The following is a 21,722-nucleotide window of genomic DNA, read 5'->3' as shown; positions in this document are numbered from 1 at the left end:
TTATTTTACTAAATATTAGTAGTAGTGAAATTTTAACCACTATGTATCACTGGGTCTAGAGCCGTTTTTTCAATTATTTAGTTATTTGAATAAACATCATTATTATAATTATATATATATATATATATATATATATTATATGTATAGCTGTACGTTTTTACTGATGCTAATAAGGCTCCAAATATTTTCATACTTCCTCAAAATTTAAATTATGGGTATAAAATATAAAAAGAAAGTTAAAATGTATAGGTATAATCTTCAATGAGGCAAACAATTATTGGCTTAAGAACGAGTATATTTGTTGCTGTTTTAACTTTTCTCATATCTTAGTATTTTATTTATTTACGGTCACTAAGTCCAATATAATTCACAGAAATATTTATATTTAACCTAAATGTTACACTTATCCAACTTAACAAGAATCAATTTTTATATAAGGTTTAGATTGCATAAATAACACGTATAATATTGAATAATGTAATATAATAAGATACAGATAATAATACATAAAATATAAATTCATGATATAAGATATTGGTGTTGGCATTAAAACAGTTGTTATTAATTATTATTGTAGAAAGACGATATATTGGAAATAAATAATTTAAAAAACAGACAAATTGTATTAAATTCAATTATAAGTTTGTTAATTTAAATAAATATAATATTATTAACAGTGTATGTTTATTAGAATCTACTTTAACGATTACATAAACTTGGTGGAAGAGTTCTGAAAAATGTCCACCCAGCAGATTATTAAAGGAAAAATTACGAAGTCACGACTTCGCCTCCACCACACCATAAAAAAAATAATAAATTTGACCCCGATTGTATTTCAGTAGATGATTATTGAGTGGATAATGGTGCAAAATTAGCCTGTTAAAACGTTTCTACTCTGTAGTCCACTGTAATTTCAAATCATTTATAAAAAATATTTTCAAAAAAAGAGATCGGGTCATCGATGGGGATGAGTCGCCGAGTGTTCTCAAGAAAAAAATCACCCCGGAAAGTTTAGTATTATAATATGTTATTATATACTCTTTCGACAGCGATCCGGTTGCCTGTTGATGACACTCTGACAGTCTGTTTTTCACATAACCGTGGAAAATCTCGGCGTGCATCGATTACGGTCGTCGGACCTTCTCAACAGTGGTTTAATTGAACTGGAACAATAATAGTAATATAATAGTAATAGTAATAATATAATAATAACACCGGCTCTACGTACATTGTGTGATACAAACATACACACACACACATACACATTTATATACATTGTATACGGAGCAGACATTGAAATCATCCTCGGCGTGGCCTCGACGCAACGGATTCGACCGTGACACTGCTCGGGTGTGTATAGCGGAGCGCGTTTTCAAGGACTTCCTGTCTGCGATTTGTTACGCCGCCGTATAACCGTGTATATTATTATCCTGGGCATTTTTGTTCAAAGTTTTTTAACCCTTTCCCTCTACGCTGTACGCCTGTACATAAAATAATATAATATAGCAATATATATAATATATATGCGATACGTACATATATGTATACAATGCATCTCAGGGGTAGCCAGCGAGAGAAGATACTCGCGAGCCGCACAATGAAATGAATAATAATAATAATAATATGTAGTTCAAAGATAAAATGTAAAAAAAAAAGGTTCTCGACTACCGTTAATTACACGAAAACTATTGCACACAATAATTGTCCCTGCAGTTGTTTGTTATTATTAAATTTACCTATATACCATATTATTATGAAGTACTAAGTATTTCGGTTTCAAACACATGTTTAATACATCGGTAAAAAGAATTGTTTGCGTCTCGCGGTAAGACATAATCACGAGCCGTGCGAGACTATTATACACTATACGATAACTATAGTTTGGCGACCCCTGGAGACATATTTAAGATTGAGTAGCCAAGTGTGTATTACTGTATTATACATGGCAAGGGGTGTGCGACGTGTGCGTATATTATTATATTTTTATTTATTTAAATATTTGTTGAGTGTCTGTGTGTGTGAGTGATGTTGTTTTACGAAACACGCGACGATAACGTGCCCAACAATCATACAATAATATCGGATAAAATAAACTCGGACGATATACGCGCATATGTGTTACAAATTACAATTAAACTATTATGTTATGTTTAATATATATATATAATTATTTATTATGTACGAGTAGATACGATTTACAGCAGAGGATATGACGTGGTTTATTATTTTGCTTGTGCGTATAATATAATATATTATACAGTTTATCCACACTGCAGATAACAAACTGCAACAAAGTCGATATATTGACATATTGTCGGTCGTGTGTTGTTGTCATACACGGATACAGTATATCCGTTATAATATACAAGTGTACAATGCGTATATTATAAAGTAATTACTAATTAGTACCAGTTGTTATTTCGTTTTTTGAGAGACTCTCTTATCCTCTCTCTCTCTCTCTCTCTCTCTCTCTCTCTCTGCGTCGGTGTGTCCGTGTCTTTGCCGTAAAAAATACTGTCCACCGATCACCATTGTGAGTGTTATGACTAAAAAATTTCAGTGACTGACGCCGGCAGGTTATGATATTTTTGTTCATCTATAGATGAAATAAAACAATTCGCTTCGTCAAAACACGCCTCCTTATAAATTACGTATTATTCAATCGGTTAGTGTTTTTTTTTTTCAAATAAACTTCATTAAACTGATTATTGTTCTATGTTACATTATGTATACATTCTATATGGTTTGAAAACAATCAAGAGGACTGCATTTTTTGTATATTTATTTTTACTTTCAATAAGAAAAAAAAATACATTTCTAAAAGGGTAAACGTGTTTAACCACGCGAGTTTTCATCGTATATTTAGACTACCATAAAATATGTAAAAAAAAACAACCAAGGCAATTAAACACGTTATAATATTGTATAATAATTAAAATAATAAATTGAGTATAAGTCCAGTTCCATACGAAGTTTTTAAATCGCTAGAATAATGTTAACGCAGGTATGTATGACCAATCTAAATGCGTATAGGTAACAGGAATATATTTCAACTTAACAAACCGGTCGTGCGGTTCTAATTAGGTTTGACAACCCGCAATCGGTTGAGAGGGTTGAGTTGAATATACATACATATAGTAGCACACTAAATACGTAAATTACGTATCATAATATAACATAATAATATATTATATAAATGAGAATCTAATATTCATGCAACTATTATTATACACGGACCTAAAGGCTAAAAGTACATGGACATTGTCGTTATTTTTGTTTCATTTTTATCCAACGTGAGTTAAGCAGATTAACTGATATTCTCTCCGAAAAAAAATAACCGAATTCTTTAAACATTAAACATTCTCAAAATCACTGTGTTTATTTTAGCATTTTTACACTCTGTAACAGTTGATTAAGAACTGGAATATCGCCAATATTTGATATATCAATATAGATATAATATAAATACATGTCAGGACTTGAGAGTTGAGGGTATAATCGCCACACATTTTTCAATGAAAATTATTTTTGTTCAGAAAATTAACCAGGTTTATGAATTTCCGAAGAAATATCTTCTAGTTTGTTAACACTAGATATCTATAACTTTTTATGAAAATATCTAGTTATTGTATACCTAACTAATTAGTAAGCTTATATGGTTATTACAAATTTAAAAGTATTTTCAAAATTTATGACACATAGGTACCTAATATAAAAATACTCCGCTCAGAATCTAAAACATATATAGGTAATATGAACCACTATCTTTAAAATGTACTTCTTAATTGTTCTTCTGCATCTATATATAATGATATAAAATATAAAATATAAATTATACATTCCATGATATTTTTTGGAATCAAAATAATTTTTAGCATTTAAAATTTTAAACGCGATATTTATATTCAATGTTGGTAAACATAACAACACAATACAATACAATTATAATATAGGTACAATATTAAATACGACATTGTAGACATAGGTACTGTCGTACTGAATACTAGCTGATAATATAGACTAATCTATTAAAAAAAAAAATAAAGTATTCCAGTTGTTGAGTGGAGTTGAAACAACAAGTTCACTGTTTTTCTAAACTTTTCAAGTGTAGGTACCATATAAATTATTAGTGAAACGTTAAAGGTAAGTACTCAGTTACTTTACACAATTTGTTGAATTGTCACAATTCTTATCACAGTGTTGATTTAACGTATACAAGTAATGTGGTTCGTGATGCATTTAGTTTTGAAAAATTAATATGTATATGTATATTGATGTATAATAATATGCTAAAATAGATAATTCTGAACGATATTAATGTAAAATATGATAATATACTTCCTTTAGAAAAATGAGCACGTTTTTTCTTTTTTTAACTTGTGATATGCCATTATATAATGTGTCATATTCAAAACATTAGACAATTGTTAAAATAAAAACTATAAACAGAAAATTAATCATTTTAGTGTATTATTTACTATTTGGAAAAAAATTTTAACAACGATGTAAAAAATTAAAACTTCTTTGATTAATCTATATTTTAATGATTAAAATTAGATCAGACTTTATGTTTTTTAAATTAAACATTGTTTGCACATCTGAAAAAAAAAATACAACAACTCAAATATTTTTGTGGTTAATATGTACAAAAGCAAATGGTATAATATGTCCTATGTACTAATAGACTGTTTAATTTATCGAAATCATTTTAATTAAAAATAATATGAGACGACGTAGTAAGTACTGTCGATTTTAACTTCAACAAATATATATTATGCATTATATTATATAAATTTTTATGTGTATTACTTATGTTATATTATGTAATATTATGTAGTTTTAGACGTTATGTAAATGTGTAGTCACTCTTAACAAATGATTTCGTTGAACCTATTTTGCGATAACAACTTGTATAGGGTTCAACGACTGCAAAAACAACGGCCAATTTTTGCCCCGAATCGCTCATGCTGATTATATTTGCGTACGTTGCGCTCTACGCGAGTGTTATATGTCTATGATAATATTATATAACCTATTACGACGATTTGACGGCAAAGCAAAACACTACACATAAGAAGTGAGTCGCAGAACAGCTAGTATAATATTATATTTTATTACAATATTTCTACGAGAATCGCTATATATACTAAAGAATTTATTTTCGTTTACAAGCTATAATAAATTATCCAACACGAATTGGATGAACTTAATGTTTAAACAATACATTATTATATATTATTAATTATTAAGCCACTGCAGCGGTGCAGTATTTCACGCCCGAACGGAGAACTTGCCGAGGAAAATAGATAAACGCGTCAAAATAATGACATAATGCTGTGAGCACCACGAGCGTGTATGTAGGCGAACGTTTTGTGTGATATAGGCGTATTATTTTTTTAGATTGAAATTGCACAATCAGGTGGAAAAAGTAGGTTTATAAAAATCAAAGTAGGCTCGATCATGATGTCAATGATTAAGTACACAGATGACTTTCGAACGCTTGGCTCGAAAATAAGAACGTGACGCCACGTTTATGCTAATTGAGAAACTCGTAAACAACTTCTAAATTAAACGTTCAAACCTAAATATTAATTTTGTTTGCCGTAGTGAAATATTGAGTTAAACACAATACGAATTCGGTTATGTACAATTCGGTTTACATCGAAAACTTGCATGTTATAATGTACATAAACTGTGATATTACCGATTCTGTAATGTACTGCAACGTACATAATAATATATTAATACATTTTAAGTGTATTCGTTTGGATTACTGTACGGTGCACTCAAAAGTTGACTGCATATTTATATTGTTCATTAAAAAACTCAACTCCCCCTAAAAATGCGCCCACGTGTTCGTCTGTACGATTATACATTGTATATGGATTTAATGCTGGCTTTTAGTGAACGCGTTTGCTTCTAATATAAAATAACTAAGAAATCATCATAATCGAAATATTACGATATTTCGTTATAGAACTGTGAAATAAGAACAGAATACGTCAAGCGTGGTTGCATCGAACTGATGCAAATGACAAAAGATTAAAGCGTTTGGTAATATGTTTTAATTTTTCAATCATTATATTAAGTGATCCAAACGGTTAGATTGTAAGCCAATATTATCACCTCCCATCGATGCGATCAAGGGCGTGTGCTTAGCACCAATTTACGGGTTTAGCTTCTATGCTTTTCCTCGCAATGTCTCAGCAACTTTTTCGTGCGCTCAATGTTCAATGTAAATGATAACCAATAATTATTTAATCTATGTATAAAATATAATATATTATAAATTTATATTCCGGATGAAATATTATGATTAGTTATTTTTCTTTTGATTTGATTTGAGGAGAATTAAAATTTATAATGTAGGTACAAAAGATCGACCCTGTCACAAATTCAGTAATCTAGTTATACCAAACATAGAAAGAGAATAAGATATAAATATATAAGATTAGTATAATATATAGTAAACACATCTCAATATTATAATATTATAAGATATTAAATGCTTTTACTATAAAATAAATAATATATGCCTATATTATCGTGGATATTCGATTTTTTCAAAGATTTTTTAACGAAAGCGAATCTTTTAAGTTTATATAGCTACCTTTTGATGGTTTTGATTGGTGTCATTAATTGTAATGGTAGTTAGACATAGTATTTTTCCTTTATCGTGTTATATTTTATTCTTAAATAGAACTAGGTAATAGAAGATTCGCAATTATTGTCATTTCCATTCTCGTTCTGTTTCTGTGTACATTAGGTAAATCGTTAGTGATTGCTATAGTAAAGCTATTGTTATTGTTACTATTGTTGGCCATAAAAAATAATAAATAACTAGTAAGTACTATTCAAAAAATTCCAAAAACTCTTCCCCGTCTCACAGGGATTGTAATACAAACTGTGTATATTTTCGTATATATTTAGGAGTCATCAGAATAAGTTTATGATGTACCATCCACAATAATATACTTATATACGTAATATTACATATACATGTAACATAACAGCGTAGGTATCGCATCGCATGGTGGCGGACGTGGTTAGGTCTATTCGGACCCATTTCCGGAGAGGAGCGCGCGATGGACACCGTCGAAAACGTCGGTCGTTTCGTACCGACAATCGTTTGTTCGTTTTCGCGTTTCCGTGCATGCTTCAACGCTTAGAATTAACTATAATATACTACAAACGTGAAATGAATATTATAACTAATAAGTAACAGCAACCGTATGATTATAACAAATAACAATAATAATCATTTGTTATCATAATTAATAATAGCTCGCACGGTAATTCGTCATCTATAAAATATGCATCATAAGTATAGTGTAGGTACTTAAAGATTTTCAAAGGGAGGGGGGTTGATAGGATAGGGTTGAGATAGATTGAAATATTTGAAATTGTTTATATAATTCTTTGGTGTTGTCTGGAAACTTTTTTGAAATGTTTTTTCATTAAATTAATATTTAATACACAATCTATATGCTTCTTAGCACAATAAGTAAATGTGATGACTGAATAAAATTAAAAAGCAAATTTTTAATAAGAATAGCCACCCATTAGAGACGCCTGACAGTTTAAAAACTAGACTAATAATTCAAATAAATTACTAATGCGAATCTCCTTGCAGTGGCCAGCCAATACAACAATATTATTTTATAGTATGATTTCCTAGGTTTCCTTGTCCTCGAGTCTATAAAATCTAGACGTATAGGACGTGAAAAAAGTCAAAATCATTCATTAATGACCAACTTTTTACAATTTTTGATTTTTGATGTTTGAACTATCAATTTTGTTTTTATCCAAGTTTATGTATCAGTAAAGTTCGGACTAACATAATCTAAAAATATTTGACCAAAGGAGATGTTAGTTTACTTAATTCTATCATCACGACAATATAATATGCATTACTCTACCTAATTTCACCAGTCATCTAAACCACATATCACCGTTTTCCACCGCTCGCATCACCCACATAGCTGCATATTATATCGTGTGAATTATTGACGAAACCATAAACGTTTATAGTTTTGTGACTTGTAGATCCTTCCAAACCCCTTGCACGCATGTTTGTCAAGAGACATAATAATATTATTGTCCTATAGGCTATGATAATCGTATTTTATCGAAGTCGCCGAGGTTTAGCACACATAGCTTGTCGTCGTAGTGAATTCCACGCGAGCGCATAACGCCACAATTATCGTCACGTGTATTGTTGTTATGCCTACGAACATAATAGTAATTTATTTTAAACGACCACCGTCGTCGGACTCGCGATTACGAGACAACGAAAAGAATATAAAAATATTATAACGACACGGAGAACGTTTTCACAACCAGATTCGGGTAGGCAGGCGGCGGCACCTAACCGATAATTTGGCGATCGCCCCGAGCGGCGGGCGAGCGGCATTCGGGGGGGAAATGGCGGCGGCGGTGTCAACGGCCTCGCAGATAATATGGCGGCGGCGGCCCGTAGGCTTCGCGCATGTTCGCTAAAATAAAAAATAAAAAAAGGCAGTAATAATAATAAATAAAATATACACTATTATACGCACGCATAATATAATAAGCCAGTGCGTATAATAATTTAACGTTGGCGTCGTTTTTTTTCTTTTCCACTTCTCCTCTCTCGGAACTAGTTTTCGCCGCGCAAACGGGTCAAACCGCCGCCGCCGCGCGAAACATCTGTATGCAAAACGAAATCGGCGGGGCGGCGCACGCAACCGCACACCGAGTTCCGCCGATCTCCGACCCGAGATAGTTAATAATAATAATAATAATCATAATCATAATAACACTACGGCATGATAACATGATAATACGATATTATATTATAAGTACGAGCTTGTATAATATTATAATTCGCCGTGGACGACCGCGACCGCGGGGTCGAATATAGGGTGACCACTGTTCGGAATAGTCCATCGCATTCGGTTTAGGTACCTCAAAAAATTACATTTTTATTGTGATCACATTCGGTAAGATTTCCGATTTGAATATGAAACAAACCATCGGACCATATGGTAAGCAACCCTCTTATTGGGAACAAACGGTGATGCCGATTTGAAATTCGGTGCTATATCCCGGAAGATGGTCCCAAGTTACTCCCTATCCACACGTACTCTTATTAGCAATATTAAACTTTCAGTTGGCTGAATTGGTTCCAAACTCCAAAATTCGGAATTTTACCCACCCCCCTCTCACGCACTATGAATTTTTTTTAAGATCGTCCTTGCGGAAACATAAACATTTGTATCCACGACGACTGCTCCTATTGTATTTTCATACTCAAATCAAATACATGAAAAATTAATTTTTGAAAAAACTGTATGTTTATCGCGTTTTCTATTTTGACGCTATTTGCCAAACACCCTGTATTACGACCGAGATTCGGTATGATGGATATATTGTGCAGCGTAGTGGTACATGATATATTATTACTATTAGTTTCGACAGTTTTGTGGAAACGCCTCTCTCGCCGCGACGCAAACGCGTTATTATTTCCGTGTAACGCATATTGTGTACGAATTTATAATGCAAGAGGTTAGCAGTAGGCAGGTATCTCTCTCTAAATATAATAATATTATAATATTAATAATACCTATGTGTGCACAGAAAACCACCGCCTCGAGCCTCGTTTCGTATTCCGAACTGCAGTTGCCATTTCGAGCATAATCGACCGCACGATAGCGGACGGCATAGATACAATATAGCAAAGAAAAAATTAATGATAAAAACCGGCTCGTACCGCAAAATTTTATAGAAATATTTTGCCGGCGGACGTTTCACCACGATCGCTGTCGTTGCCTACCAAACATCATATATAATACGCGTTAATAAAAACGTGAGCTATATAGTTAATATTTCGTAGATTATATAGAGGATTTTATACCGTTTTAAATACTAGATGCTGTACCATTTTAAATGATTTTTTACATGCATAACACCAATATTATAGTTTAGGTATACCTAATATGTACTATTTATATAATTATACACCAACGTCACCAATAACGTATCGTACTTAGTCTTATTGCATAATATCTATTTTCAAAAGGAAAACACTGTTTTAAACACGTCATTTGATATAGATAAATCTAGGTGAAAATAGTGGGGAGGCTTAGGGGTATTAACCCGCTCAATTTTAAAATTAGCACATTCAATCGCTGTTCCTAATTATGTCTCAAAAACTTCTTCTTCAAAAAAAAAACAAAAACGAGAAAATGCATAGCTTAAGCTGCACTCTTAGTTTTTTTTTTCATTGAAATTGCACTTATGTCGATAACATCGTTGTTTATTTATATGGATTGAATTTTTCAGAATATATTTTTTATTTTATTAATAATAATAATAGTATATCACGCAAATCAATAAACATGTACAAATAATGTACCAAAATAAGATAAAATACAAAGATTTGCAACTCCCCAATAAGCATAACTTGTGATGGGGAGTTTTATTTGAATTCAATTACTGATAATTTAATACATATTAATAAAATAAATTTACAAAATTACATCATATGTTATTAATTGATAATCACATATCAATTAGTGTATTTATTCTACACAATCAGATTGCCATTGAAATTTCACTTTTCAAGCCAAAAAGTTTTTGGTATAGAGGTACATTTAGATAAATATTAGTTTTATAACGAGTATTATAAATACGTTCTTATAATATAATTATTATAATTATTAATATTAAGTAGATTAAAATCATTGTACACAAATTCATTATAAGTATAAAGTAAGTAGCCTTGATTAATTGAATATAAATTTGATTAGGTTATTTAAAGTAATATTTAAAAAGTTTATGCGACTCATATGCTTGCCCCCAAAATGCAATATCATAGCATAAAATAGATTGAACTAAAGTTAAATAAATTATACGTTTCATATCAATACCAAATAATATATGCCTTAAATCATAAAAGACATAAACATTTTTCGAATTGTATTTGTAAGAAAATGAATATGATAATTATTCCATTTAAGTTTATTATCCAAGGTAAGGCCTAAGTATTTTATATAATTAGAATTCTCTAGAATAACACAATTATCACTATTACTAGATCGACATTTATATGAACATATGCATATATTTAATTCTGGACTAATTACGTCCGAGTTAATATTAAAGTGAATATGTTTAGATTTATTTAAATTTAATTATAATAAGTTATATTCAAACCAATCTTTAAAATATCTTTAATAACATTGTTTGCTTTTATATATGACTCTATAGAACTACTATGAACCAAGATAGCTGTATCGTCTGTATAACAAATTATTTCAGCATCAAAATTAATATTTAAAAGACCATTTATATATATTATGAACAACAAACCGCCGAGAACAATGCCTTGTGGAACACCATGTGTTATATCAAGTGATGTACTTACTGAATTATTTAATTTAACTATTTGTGTCCTTTTAGAAAGGTAAGATTTTAATAAACTATACATTTTGTTTCTTAAACCACAATAATAAAGTTTTTTTTTAGTGTATTATGGTTAACACAATCAAACGCTTTTTTTAAATATCTAGAAATAATCCTAGAACCTATCGGAGTCGCTGTCTAATTTGTCATGTATAAGTTGATTTAAAGAAATAATGCATCGTTAGATAACGAACTGATTTTTTTAGAAGAATTTATTTTTGTTTGAAAACTCTATATAGTATTCTATAATTTATACATTTTTAAAATATCTTAGATACAGTTAAGGATACTGCTATTGGACGATAGTTAGTGATATTTTTAGAATCTCCTACTTTATATTAAGGAAAAATTACACATTTTTTGAAATTATTAGGAAATGTACCTAGAGAAATTGGTAAATTGAAAAGATAGGATAATGGGTAGAATAACCTAACTTTTTGATTCGAATTATTATAAATTATAACCATTAACCAACTAATCTAAGGAATATAAGTTATACATATTACAGGCAAAATGACGGTTATTTAAAAAATATATAAATTTACTGAATTTTGTCGGTAAATTTACGTTTAAATTGCACAATGCACATCATCGATGTCGGTTTATCGGAGTTTCGATTACGAAAAATTTTCTTGCACAAGCTAATTTATTTTTCACATTAATTTTATACGGCAATTGCACGCACCACTCACGCAGCACGGAACATAATATTATATAGGTGTGTTCCCATGACGACGGTACCTGCATGCACAAGCCATATACACGTCATCGTTGTTATAACTTCGAATAAATTGCAAAACAATTATCACAGTTTACAGCGACCTTTTTTTACATTTCACTGTCACTTTTTTATCCCCTGTTTGTTCGTTCATCCCCCCCCCCCGTCTATTTATCATCGACCATCATAAATATTTCACGCTCACCATCTCGGTCCCACCCGTTTCAAATTTTTGAAAATTCTCTTTACCAATATTTATAGTACGTAATTTTATGAATTTGTACCTACGTCTTTTTTCAAAATTTGTACGATCTTAGATTCCCCGTTATAGGACAAAAATAATGGGTTGGGGGGGGGGGATGATGTGATTCCAGTCCCACATTGCAGAGTTAAAAATTATAAACTCATTCGTCTAACTACATCACAATTTAGTACGAAATTTGTATGGATTTGAAAGGCCATCGTTTGGCGGCAATCGCAAATAATTTAAAAACATTATATTATATAAACTACTAATTGATTAGTTGTATTAACTATATAAGTTAGTAATAGTGTGCTTCGCGGCTTCAAGACTATGACAAGACTATATAACAGACTGTAAGAAACTATGATAGGCACCCGAGAATCAGTATGATAAACGTTTGTTTTTATCACTCGCGTTGAATATTTATTGTATCGATGGACCAAAACCTATACGGCTATAATACATACTTTGAGGCGTGGAAGTCAGAATAATATACAACTAAGAAAATTATTTAAAAAAAATTTAAGAATACTATCGACAGGGAGACGAACTCGGTTATAAACATTAGTCACCCTATACATATTATATACCATAATATATTATTATGAGCCCATACTATCATGTTCGATTTAGAAACCACTTGGTTACGTGCGCGTGTTATTATTTTCGGCAGCACCTCATACATATTTATTATTGGTTTCGAACGTTTGTGTTGTACGCACATGCAGTAGGTATATAGCTGGGTTGGGCACAAAATAACGCACTGCATATATATATATATATAATATGTGTGTGAGTGTGTGTGTAGTATTTTTTCATTGTCGAGTACGAAATAGTATTCTGCATAATGTTTCGTTCCTTTCAGGCGGTTATTTCGCGTCGCAAGTTATTCAAAAAATAATTATTTCCCATCGATACAGTTAAATATTCAACATTGTTGTTTTTCGTATACCTACCTACCTATTGATAGTTTGTGGTAAAAACACGCTTCGTCGGAATTTGAATATACGAGCGGCTTTTTTTTTCTTTTTGTATTTTGTTTTCGAACCCGTTCCGTTCCTTAAAACAAACATTGTGTGTTTAAATTATCATTATTATTCATTAGACCAAGAAAATTATAAATACAATAGAGGAACATTAGCTGGAAATTATTTTGCGTACATTTAAAGTCTATACGTCCATGGCATTACTATAGTTCATGTTGAATAACGCATTGTACAACGCGAGCCTCTCTTCATGATATTTTAAATTTTTACATCAGCTCTCGCGTGAGTAGGTATCGTACCGAATATTATTACGAAAGAGTAAAGAGTTGACCAGTTTTTTGTTGTTTTCGAACCACTGGTGTTGTTCAATAATAAATAATTTTTACTCTTTTTCCGTATCTTTTTTCGAACCACAAAACTTTAGCTCGGTAAATTGATAATATTGTGCGGAATAAAAAGAAGAAAAAAAACACCTATTGACGGATACACACAAACAAAGTTGAGAACGATTATAATATCAATACATATACATTTCAATTATTTCTTACCTACTGTTTGTTTTATATTCACAGTGCAGTCAGTCGTGTTGGTTTAAGGTTTAAACACAAAGTAAATAATATATTGTTAAAATAATACGCGGTTTATGAAAATGCGTGATAGATACCTACCTTAAATATTATATATAGGTTCCCAAGAATTTATTGTACCTATTTTGTACAGCCTAAAAACGTCGATGCGTCTATTATGATTTACATAGGATTTAATACGATTTAAAAAAAAATATTCCATACCGTTATTACGACGAGATAAGAAACGTATTAATTTGTTACATAATTTCTATTTACCATTAATGCTCCACCGCTATGTTTCGTTAATCGTTATATTATATTATAATTTGTCATCTTCATATTAATAATAATAATAATATATTGCTCGACTGTTTATCACGCAAGTCGAATTTACACATTTCTCGCGTTAGAACTTGACTTTCAGGATAATTTCTACTAAACAAATACAAAAAAAAAAAAGATACCACTCGTCAGTTATCACTTAATTTAGTGCATCGTTAACAGTGCGACGTACATGTATTCTTGTTAGGCGATTCATCAAAACAATAATCATCATTATATTACACACACATGTATATATATATATTATATATATATATATATGATTTTCATTCACACGCATCGTTCTCGAAACACCTGCTGGGTTGCCATTTAATAAAGCTAAAATCTTGTTCCTGCAGCATTATAATATCATATACATCTATAAGATAATATTATAATACATTATATTAGGTATATGTATACACTTCACCGATTCCTCACAGGAAAAATGTAAATTTTTATCATACACGTGTACTTTCATTATAATACGATTTATCTGTCGATGATATTATATATAAATCCGCCCTTTTGAGTAAATTACCGCAATATAGTATACATATATATGATAGTATATATGTATATAAGTAAATATCTACCTACCTATATAAAGTTACCCTTCTCGGCGATATTTTGGACATCGTATATTATGTAGGTATATAATAATAATAATGATGATAATATTATTTGTATCGTTTACCGCGACGTCGTCAGCCCCCCACGTTTAGGAAATTATACGTTTTGTCGGGCGAATATTATTATAAAAGGACAGCCGAAGGCGTAGTGTTTTAAACGAGTGGGAAGTCGTATACAGTTTTTTTCCTCCACGAAAACACGTGTACACATAATAATAATGTTTTCCCCGAGTCGTATACCTCGGCGATTACGCGCATATCATATCATAATAATAATATATAATATATACGCACTGCACACGATGTCGGTTGGAATAGGTCACATTATTACCTAATATCGCACTCATTTAATATTTTTCCCTATCATTGGTGTATAAATTGTATACTGTATCGTTTAAAGGAGGTATATCTTAGCCCCGAAGACTTTGGGTCACTCTTATGGGGAGGGGTGTGGCTTGTGGGATTCACGCCCCGGCGTCGAGCTTAAAAAATATAATATGTAGATTGAAAAATTGCATTACGCGTGAAACTGTTTTTTTATTCTTTTAAATGATGTAAGGAAATAATATTATATATTATACACACCACATAAAATGAAATGCATAATATGTATTATATATACGTCATATTAATGTTACTGGCTTACTGTAGACATTTATCGGCTATCACCCATCGATTAGCTAAATGCCAGTGCGTTAACTAATCAATGATCATTATAATCAGTAATGATTGGTTATTGGTTTTAAGTTAATTTCTAATAATGTGGAATTATATAGGATTAAAGAAATATTTTATGGAGTTACAGATGTCATACTAATTGATACGAATAGTCGGGACATAATAAGTGGTAATATTATGGTATTGATTTGTTTCACAATAATTTAAAACATTTTGTTAAACTCTCAACGAAAAATTCTGTAATATTTTCAATGTTCTGAAAATGACCTGTAATTTATTTCCCGATACTTCTGTTTAGATTTAAGATTATCATATATTTTAAATTCTTTCCGCAGAAATAATTTTCTTGTGTTAATTATTGAATTTATACCAAACAGCTATAGTGAAATTGATTTTAATGTTGAGAAATAACGTTGAACCACTTAACTTTTTAACACCCAAGTATAAAGGTTACTCATAATTATTATTATTTATACATTTTTTGATTCAATTAAACGTTATAAAGCCGATTAAAAAATATTTGTTTTTAAAAACTTTGGTAAAATTACGAAAAAGGCTTCACATTGATATATTATCGCTGGCTTCGCTAATCATTGGGGGGAGGGGTACTCACCTTTGTTTTAAGGGTAGTTGAGCCTCTAAGAATGAGTGCACGTCGTTATGTCAGAGGTACTGAAATTTGTTTGTATTTTTGTCCTGAAATATTGACGAAAAAAATGATCAAATGCAAAAACATTTGAGAAACAGATGATCGCGTCCTCCGAGTATAATAACACTTTACTCGTGTGCGTATATCTCTCGCTCGTTAATCGTTATTTGAGCAACAACTTGATAACATCGTCTGGCCGAGGCGGGCCAGACAGTGTTTTAAATTTAATCACCGAATATATAATATTATACCTTATATTTTTATACTTTACAAAATGTCATACTAAACATATATTTTGAGCATTACCTATATATGTAGAGGTACTCGAGTTTTGTAGACTATGATATATATATATATATACATCGTTCGTACAAGCAGTTGTTAACTTTTGAGTTTCGAGTGCGGTGGTGATATAATATGGAAACCTTAGAGAGTCGCGAGTTATTTCGGTACTCATGCCTGGTGTCTCTATAGTCTATAGCCTATTTGGCTGGTCCTGATTATTGATTACGAAAAATTAATTGAAACTTAAACTAATCAGTGAACATATCAATTTGCTGTAAACATTAAGCCCCTAAAATAATTTATATATTATTTGGAGGTATCAAGTTTTTAAACGGCGTATGTAAACCTAATATATAATTATTGACGTCAAATAATAAATGCATTGGGGAAAATCCAAGACCCCAACTACAGGGTGTGTTGAAGAACCCTTCATAATATTTCGACGAGACACGCCTATGCTACTGAACAATTATCAATATTTGTTTCTTGAAATTCTTATAACTTTAAATCATACACATATAATAAAGCTGGATAATGATGCTTTCTTTAAAAAAAAATATTTGACAACACGAATCGGCTAGCTAGTTATAAATTTCGTCAGTTATTGAATGTATAATTAAAAAATTACAAATAGGTGATCAACACGTCTATACAATTACTTTTATTAATTCGAAAAAGAACATTATGCGTATATGCAAATTATAATATGTTTAATCTATGACGTCAAATACTCAAATGACAATACCAGCATTTAAATTGTAGTTGCAGATAAAATATAAATTAGAATCATACCTAAATTATATTAATTAAAATCGATACTTTAGATAATATCATATTGTTGTTTGAGATTAAAAAAACGCACATTTTTCTTCTGAATCGTCGTTTAACGTGTCAATAATCTATGTTCTTTTAAACATTAAGACAACTATTATTTAACTGTGGTATAAAATCGTCATTATTAAATTAAAATCAAGGTTACTATACATTATGGTATATTAATACGCGTAGCTATATATAAAACGCATATTTTTCATCGAAGCTCGTGGATACAAATAAATCGACGTCTTCTCCTCCGGCGGTGTATCGACAGTACTTCTATAACAACGATAAGCCGTGTATAGTGTTCGTTGTGTATCTATATTCTATACCTAAGCCTATTTGGCTCTGTACCTATATAATACGGTCCACATATGCCGACAAATAGAGCGATTACCTGCGTGTGAAGAAAAGTCCCGATTTCTTTGAACGTCATATTATTATTATTATTATTATATGTATAGTTAGAGAATATATAGCGAAACGAACAATATTATTAGTACATGATATATTATTTAGAAATACCTCCTATATTTGGTTCTCAATAACCCGAAACACGACGTCGACCGTTTGCCCAAATGACGCAATATACGGCGGATGACACGCAAACAATATAAAAGAAAAAAAAATCCGCTTGACCCTCACACCGGGGTTAGAGTGAAAAAATTTGTTATAAACACAAATAAAATCGGTCGCCGACAATGCGGGGGATATAGCGCCCGATCTTTTTTTCCTCTTATTTTTTCCCACCGCACTCCGTGTGTCCAACGATTTCGCTCGACACAAACCAATAAATTCACCATCTACTCGTCCTTCGACCATTATTATCCGGCCAAAAAGGGTTTCTCGGCGGACCTAAATTATATTGCATTTTTACAAAATGTCACGAAATGTACGGGACCGTGCACCACGTGCAGTCATCAGTGGTTGTGCAACACGATGCGTATATTATATACGTACATTATGCGTTTATGTATGTGTGCGTGTGTGTATGATGACTGCGACAAAGCGACAATAGTAGGTGGCACACGTGATTTATTGGACCCTTAACCCTTCTCGACCGAATAATAATTTGCCGTGAAAACGAACTGCGCCCTGCTTCCATGTCGTATACATCATGTATATACATATTACGTATGTAAGTGCCAGTAAGTGTATGAATATAATATGTGTAACACAAATAAATATGTATACAATAAAACTCAATAAATTATCTACTTTACAATACGCGTCTTGCACACGAAATGATGCATACTATTATATGCGGATTGGTCGCGAGTGAGTCCGGTGGTATATTCAAAATCCGTTAAACGCATTCAATTCATATATGATATTCATATGCTCACTGCTGTATGCACTTTATATATATATATATAGTAATATTATTGCCAAGACGGAACCTCCAGTATGTAAGTCGTTTTGTACTGCTGTACGCGTATACAGTCGAACACATATTATTTATATCGTCCACTGTCCAAATTTTCTATAGAGACCGGAAAGGAGGAATTATTCACACCCGAAAATCTGTACAGAAATCTAACCTATATAACATAGCTACATACACATTGAACCTTTAGGAAACGCAAATTATTAATAGTCAGGATGAATGTATAGATCAATTTAATCCTAATGTTAATAATCAATTAATGTAAACCATTATTATTTACAGTTGGAAATCATTCGTTTTCGCGAAAACAAAAATGTTTATCAAAGTGGAAAAAGGATTGATTTTTGTTTCGGCTAAATCTATGCGTATATAGGGTATACTGTTTTCAAAAATTCCATTCGGATAATGTTTGTAGTTTTATACTTTGTTTTTGTAGTTGACGCGCATGTGATAATTAATTTGTTTTAAATATTTTATCTTTTTGAATATTTAAATTAAAATGTTTCTACTTGTAAACACACTATTATGAGCGCTTGTAATAAAGATGCATAAAAATATAGTAATATAGCGATACGATTTGAAGAACCGTTTCGACTTGGAATGTGCGTATGGAATGATTTGCGATTGATTGTTGTTCTGCGTAACTATCACTGAAATTGGACCACACAGTGGGGGTAGATACTATTTTCGGAAATATATTTTTAAGAACACCATTTTAACAGTAACCAGAACTATGATTAGGCTAGTGGTTCTCAAATGATTATTTTCGAACAGAAATTATTCGGTGGAAACGAAAACTAAACCGTTTTGATTTTACGACAATTAGTAGAAACGATACGTCCATGTAGTTTGTGCTCAAAAAAAAAAAAAATAAGAATAATATTATTATTGTGCCAATTAATCACGCGTGAGGTCGGGTACAATGATGAAATGTATTGTTGTCTGTCGAAAGTCGCTTACAAGAAGGAATGTGAGAGAGAGAGATCGTACATTGGTATTTAGAATAATTTGGCGCGTTCGATATAAAATAAATGTGACTCATTATGCATAATATATTTTAATACGATTAGACAATATCAATAAATTGATTAGCGGATATGCTATTATGGCCTTATAATATCGGCGCGGCTGCGTATATAACAATAATTGCATTAATATTAAAAAAAAAACAATATATATATTATAATATAATATATTAAAATAAAATATTACAGGACCTTATGAAAGACGAAAATGTCAAAATCTTGTTTGCATGGCACAATAATACCTAAATAAAAAAAATAAAAAACGTTTGCTTATTGTATTTTCTTGTGCCTATTTCTGTGCGTTTATAAATCGTACACAGACAATATTGTCTCTTGTCTGATAAACATTTGACCAACATACAATCAATCGATGTAATTGACTCATTGGGTCACGCCGGGTTAGCCTAAACATTCAAAACAAAAACAATTTTAAATGACTGATTTGACTGAGGTCAGTATTATGCATAAGAAGGTCCTAAATTTAATATATTTGAAATGTTCCGTTTGTTCTCCGTAATCAAAACAAAACGAGGCATATAATAGTATTAATATAACTATTGCTATAAAAAAACCCGTTTGTTCGTAGAACGAAAAACGTTTTTTTGCAATTACGCATTGTATATATCACATGTGTACGATACCCTGAACGTGGCCTCTACACATGTGTTTGAAATAAAAAAAATCACAATTAATATTCTTGCTTGTTGTAATTACGATTTATTGATTGTTGGTTCCATATACATTACGTGTTAATACGTTATTTGCACAATCTTGTTCGGACTATTGCTTGTGTCTCTCTTATTTATAATTATGTTTCTTTTTACGATGCGGAAAAATGGCCAAAGTTAGTATACATAAGTTATACAGACGCTCTTACTATCCAAAATTTATGTATATGACCTATATGTATATTTTACCAGGTTCCCCGACATAAATTTCTCCTCACGAAATCACATCCATAATAAAGTCACAATTCCCTAATAATTTAGCCATAAAATCGATACCATTATTCTGTTTTAGCATTCTGACGAGTTCTCTGTTGAATATTTTTATAGTTTTACCGTGCCTATATAATTATTATTGTTACACCGTCCTGAACCTTCTAAACAGCTAAAGAGACGCAATAATAAACACAGAAAGAGAAAGAAAAATTCGAATACAAATTTGATTGCGTGTACAATAATATATGTGTCACATTAATATTATAGACTCGTACATACTATGTTGTTTGTATCAAGTGTAAGCGAGTAACTATTAGGACTTGGACACTTCTTAGGAAAAACAAAAATCCGTTCACGTCATCGCAATTTATATATATTTACATCAATACAGAGCATCATAAGAGCAGTATATTATTTACACTTGTTGCTTGTCAGATTATGTTTTGACGATTTTAATCGTCTTAAACGTGGGATGGGTTCAAGTTTCGTATAATAAATTGTGTACACAAATTGTACTAGTTTTGTAGTAAACGTTGTATGCCGAGGGCCATAATGCAGTATAATCAAGTCACATATTTTACGTACTACGTGCAAGTCGAGTATGTACTTTAAACAGATCGTTTGCAGCTGTGTATATATAATAAAATGAAGGGGTTCATTTTAGCACATGTGTATGCATTTTAGCTGGCGGAAAAGCGAAAAAAGATGTTCAAAATTTAGTGTACGACTGTATAAGTGCTAAATATATAGTATGAAGTCAAACATGAATCACTATACAAATTAAAATTAAAAGACTTACAGGGTGTGTACAAGTTGAAATAATGGGTTTTCGACAGTTGCATATACGTATAATACGGTATTTTTATAGGATCGTTATAAAGTGATGGCAAATAACTCAAACGAGTTGAATAACAAATAGTTGTAAAATCAAAAAGTAATTTTATTGCTGATGCAGTGTCATATAATATAGGTATTTATTATTTTTATTAGCTTGAATATGTTAGATATTCTGCGTTTTTCATTTTA

The 21,722-nt window shown here is 31.1% G+C and overlaps 1 long non-coding RNA gene across 1 annotated transcript; it reads right to left on the bottom strand.

Annotated features, from left to right (window-relative positions):
* Positions 1-547: 547 nt before the first annotated feature.
* On the bottom strand, positions 548-14,380 carry LOC149058488 (uncharacterized). Its single transcript, XR_016190442.1, has 3 exons — positions 14,239-14,380; positions 1,229-1,481; positions 548-1,163 (listed from the first exon to the last, which is right to left on the bottom strand). It is a non-coding gene; the product is annotated as an uncharacterized LOC149058488 (long non-coding RNA).
* Positions 14,381-21,722: the final 7,342 nt, after the last annotated feature.

Source organism: Diuraphis noxia, unplaced genomic scaffold (assembly GCF_037042655.1).
Source record: "Diuraphis noxia isolate RWA-SAM2 unplaced genomic scaffold, SU_Dnox_SAM2 contig0002, whole genome shotgun sequence".
Lineage (NCBI taxonomy): Eukaryota > Metazoa > Arthropoda > Insecta > Hemiptera > Aphididae > Diuraphis > Diuraphis noxia.
Note: the sequence above shows the minus strand (reverse complement) of the source record. Positions and strands in the feature narration are given on the sequence as shown.